Source organism: Dipodomys merriami, unplaced genomic scaffold (genome assembly GCF_024711535.1).
Source record: "Dipodomys merriami isolate MVZ:Mamm:240054 unplaced genomic scaffold, mDipMer1.0.p SCAF_30, whole genome shotgun sequence".
In the NCBI taxonomy this organism is placed as follows: domain Eukaryota; kingdom Metazoa; phylum Chordata; class Mammalia; order Rodentia; family Heteromyidae; genus Dipodomys; species Dipodomys merriami.
The window spans coordinates 19,042,501-19,047,877 of record NW_027204493.1 but is presented as its reverse complement, the minus strand read 5'-3'; positions in this window follow the sequence as shown (position 1 = coordinate 19,047,877).

Sequence of the window (5,377 nt, the reverse complement as noted above, 5' to 3'; positions counted from 1 at the left end):
GTGGACCCATTGCAACAATGAGACATACAAGTTGTTATCTCGAAAACGAACTTTACAACTTTGGTGGAGGGGGGAGGAGAAGATTGGTGGGGAGGTGGGGGAAGATGGGAAGGGTTGGGAAGGGGAAACCAAGGAGGAGGCTACAATGCTTGATAAGAAATGTACTCATTATCTTGCCCATGTAATTGTAACCCTTCTGTACAGCATTTTCACAATTAAAAAAAAATCTAAAAAAAAGACACCTGCTTTTTCTTAAAACATATACATATATGAATTAGATAATAGCATAATACATATCTATTATTTTACATATTATACATTATATATGTAGTATACATTAAATAAAATATATATGTGAGGGAGGGCTGTATGGTGTTTGAACTCAGGGCTTTGTGCTTGGCAGAGAGGCACTCTACCACTTAAACCACACCTCCAGTCCTTTTTACTTTAAAAAAAAAATAAGGTCTTTTATCTATGCCTAGGTCTGATCTGCATAGTCCACTATCCTGTTTAAATTCTCTGCATTGCAAGAATGCCTCATGTGTACCACTGGGTCCAGTTGTGTTTTGTTTGTTTGTTTTTCATTAGTTGGGATGAGATCTCATGAACTTTTATCTTAGGCAGCCATCAAATGGCAATCTTCCCCACATACCCCTTCTGAGTCATTTGGATTACAGGCCACTATACCCAATCCGTGTTTACATCTCCTCTGTCTTATTTTATACTCTTATAAACTCAATGATGTCTTTAAATTTTTTAAAATTCTGATGCTTTATCATTCTGCTTGGTTTCTGTGGCGGGATGCCCAGACCATCTTATTTGCCACAGTGAAGCAAATAGGAATCTATTATATCATTTATTGTATTTGTGATACATTTCTTATTTTCTTAATGGTACTGAGGTTTGAATTCAGAACCTGGTCTTCCTAGGTAGCTGCCGTACCACTTGAGTCATTTGTCTAGCGGTATTGTACATTTAAAAGAATGAAAAATATTGACAAAAATTCCTGGAATTTTGTTGTTAGGATTGTGAGTTATTGGGGTTTGGGGTGTATTCCTTATCTCATTTTATTTTATTTTATTTTGCTGGGCTTGGGGCTTGAACTCAGGGCCTAGGTGCTGTCCCTGAGCCTCTTTGGCTCAAAGCTAGTGTTCTACCATATAGACACAGTACCACTTCTGGCTTTTTCTGAGACGTTTATTAGAAATAAGAGACTCACAGACTTTTCTGTCCTACCTGGCTTCAAATTCTGATCCTCATATCTCAGCCTCCTGAGTAGCTAGGATTATAGGTATGAGCCACCAGCACGGCCTTATCTCATTTTAATGTACTGTACCCAGGAAAACTTTAAACTTGGTAACCAAATGAGTTTTTAAGATTATATATTAAATAATAGTTCATTTCCATAAACTGAATTGCCAAGTAGTTCTTAACATATTTCAACCAAGTAAATTTAGAGAGAAACTTGTCTTTCAAAGAGCTGGATAAATATTCTCTCTTAAAAAAAAAAAAAACAACTAAAAAGTTGAAGCACATTGTTGCCCAGAATGGTTGAAGACCTAGTTTGATCTCCAGCACCACAAAAACAACAACAATAAAAACCTCAATATGTGGTATTTCAGTGACAATATTTTGGGAAAAGCAAACTTTAACATTTGTTTAGTAAAATAGATTGGTGTATATGTGTATGTGTGCCAGTCCTAGAGCTTGACTTCAAGGCCTGGTCACTGTCCCTGAGGTATTATGCTCTAAGACAGTGCTCTACCACTTGAGCCACAGCTCTACTTCCAGCATTTTGGTGATTAATTGGAGATAACCATCTCTTCTTGCACATCTGCCTTAGAACTGCAATTCTCAGATCTCAGCCTCCTACGTAGCTAGGATTACAGGTATCAGCCATCAGTTGGTAGCTTAAAATAGAATACTTTAAAACTTCTTAAATACCCAAATGACTAACACTGACTTTAAAGTAAGCATTTCGTAAGTTAATAATTCAAATTCATATAGCATTGAGTTTATCATCTTGGTCTTCTGAATAACAGGATTAGCAAACTTGATGACCTAACCAAAGCCACAGGTTTATAAGTCATTCATACCACTCCTGACCCCACCATTCCACATTACTAATGAAAGACTGTCAAGTTTTCAAACTGTTGCCCATGTGATAGGCAAAAACAAAATGGTATTTCTCCGTAGCTCTTTCATTTGCTCTTTTTAACAGTGCATAGAGTTTTATTGCAAGACATTAAAACAATCTGTATTTAAATGACTTCCCCATCCATGGTGTTTAATATTCCTTCTCATTTTTTGTTATTAGAATTAATGCTTCAGTAAACATTTTTGGTACCTATATCTTTACACGATTTCAGTATTTTGATATGTGCTGTTAGACTATCTTAGAAAAAGACAAGACCAATGGACTTGACTTATGGTGGTACACAGTCTTTCTTTGGGATAGGTACAAATTCTTTCTTTAGAGAAAATTTATTTAAAGAGTCTAAATGCTTAAATTTCTTTTTAGCATACATTTTATAATTTTATATTTTATTAAGTATACATTGGAGTCTATGGTGAGGCACTATGGTGACAGGCCAGTCTATGGTGGCAATCCTAGCTACTCAGGAGGCTGAGATCTAAAGATCATGGTTCGGTGCCAGGTTAAGCAAGAAAGGCCATTAGGCCTTTATCTCCAATTATCTCCAATTAACCAAAAAGCTGGAAACAGAGGTACAGCTCAAGCTCAACTTAGAAACAGAGTCCAGGCTCTGAGTTCAAGTTTCAGTACTGATGCACACATTCTTGCATGTGCACACCCCCTCATACACATCACCCACTACACACACACACACACACACACACACACACACACACACCACACCACACACACATGCACCACACCACACACACACACACACACACACGCACACCACACCCCACACACATGCACCACACCACACACACACACACACACACACACCACACCCCACACACATGCACCACACCACACACACACACACACACACACACACATACACACACACACACACCACACACATACACATACTACAGCCTCTTATATGGAGAGGTACCTTGCTTTTAGGGGAAAAAAAGTAAACAGAGAAGTCCAAAATTACAAAACAAATAAGAGAGTATTTGCATTACAAAATTATTATTTGCTTTACAAAATGGTACCAATTTAAATTGGAAGTACCTTGACACTACTTGAAATACTGTCAAATTTGTAAACCTACAGCCTGACTTTTCAAGCACACGTGGTGAGGTATATCCAGTTGGACATAATTTTAGGAATCTGAGGTGTCAATTTAATCTGCTGCTGTGGTTTTTGTTTTTCTGAGAGGCAAAGATGTAGTGTCAGGAATTGATGAATCATTAACACTGCTGTAATTCTATTTTTTTCTCTAAAATTCTTTATTATTACCATTTTTATTAAAGTGGAGTTTCAAAAGCAGAAAGAATATCTATTTCCCATCTCTTGCTTGTCAGGCTTCCCAGCCAGCAGGGCAGCACATGGGAACATCATATGTGTAGCTAACCTCCCACCAGCAGACATGCAGAACCAAAGCACACCTCATGGAAAAGACTTGGAAGCATCCTGTCCTCTTCAGTATATGAGAATGCTGGTATGTGGGGGCAGAGGAGGAGCAGGCTTGATTGTTGGCAAGATAGCTAAAGGGGATGGAAGGAAACATTACAGGGAGAGGAGGTGGCCTTCTTATTCATTGGCTCTAATTCCCTTGCCAGACACATGAAATGACACATGACAACGCTGTAGGGCTTAGAAAAATTGGGGCAACTCGAGGGCAGTGGGAGGCAGAGAATGTATTAATGACAGCCTGCCTAGGCCTTTGAGTGGCAGATAAAGTACACAGACACACACTCTCCACACTCAACTGGCTCCGGTTCTAACAGAGAATTTCTCAGCCTTTTGTTCCAATCACTCATCTTTCTTGAGCCCAGTTCGAAAGATGCCATTTGCCATTTCAAAATACTCTTTTTGTATTATTACTTTTTTTTTTTGTAAGAAGTGTACACCATAGAAGCTTGCAGAGAGAGTTTGGCAAGAATAGGCCAGGTTTTTCTACACTTCCTTTCTCCCTTTCCTCCCTAACCACACTTTCCCAGCTGTAGGCAGCCAGCAAGTGTGCTCAGCGCGCCCCTAGAGGGCCCAGGAGGTGCTACACCCACTCAGGGGCCTGGTGGGGACTTTCTGAATGTATGGTCTCAGGACTAGAAAAAGATGAAACCATTCCATTTTAGGAGGTCAGTGGAAACTAAACTAAGGACTAGTTGAAGGATTTGGATGCAGTATTAGAATACCAGGATTTACTTTCCGCTGGGCCACTGTTAGATGTATGACCTTGGGCAGGACACTTAACCCCTCTAAGTCAAGTTTTCTCTGCTGAACAAGGAGGGTAAAACAAAGCAATCTAAGTTCTAGGGAACCAAGTGAGCAATGCTTTATGGGAAGGGGTGGCTGTACATGAGCAGCTGTATGCACATCTAAGATACATGGATGGAGTATGAAAAGATAAACTGTGCAAAAAACGACCACAGCTTGAAGGCCCTAAAATGCAAGTAACCAGCTGGAGTGATAACAGGGTTAAAGGAGAGAAAATTCTTTCCTATTGACATTATTCAGCAGATCACGTTAAAATTTTAGTGGAGTAAAACAAAAGCTGTTTGTTTTGAGAGAGTCTTGCTACATAACCCAGGCAGGCATTGAACTCACAATCGTCCTAGTCCAGGGATTACAGACATGTGTCACCATGCATGGCAGTTGGTAAATACTAAAAAAAAAAGTTGTTTTTGCGAGTGGTGAATTCAGGAAGGGCTTGCCTGCTTCACGGCCACGTGGGTTTCCATGAAGATGGGGCAGATACGTGTGGAGGCTGATGCCATCTGAAGACTCAAATGGATTGTGAGTCCATGTTGTCTTCTGAGAACTGGCTGTGGTTGGAAACTTATGGGCTGTGATTGCATGGCCTTCCCAACACAGCTCACAGGAGCATTGGGCTTCTGAGGGGCTGGTGGCCTCCCACAGAGCAAATGTCCCAAGAAAACAAAAGCAGCATGGCATCTTCTGACCCAGCCTCTAGACCACATGGTGATACTTGTACCACCACTCTTCACTGTCTCCACCCCATTCTGATTGGAGTGAAGACATGAGAGCCCCTCCTCTTAATGGGAGTATGTTAGAGAATATTAGGTCACGATTTCCAAGGGCCACCGGCACCTTCCCAAAGCACTGATTTTTCTTAGTATCTTTGAGATAAATGTCTTGATAATGTATATAATTTAATCAGCCTCCTGAGACCTGAATAATCTGGTTTGCTGAGTCCTTAGGAAGTAAGTGTGC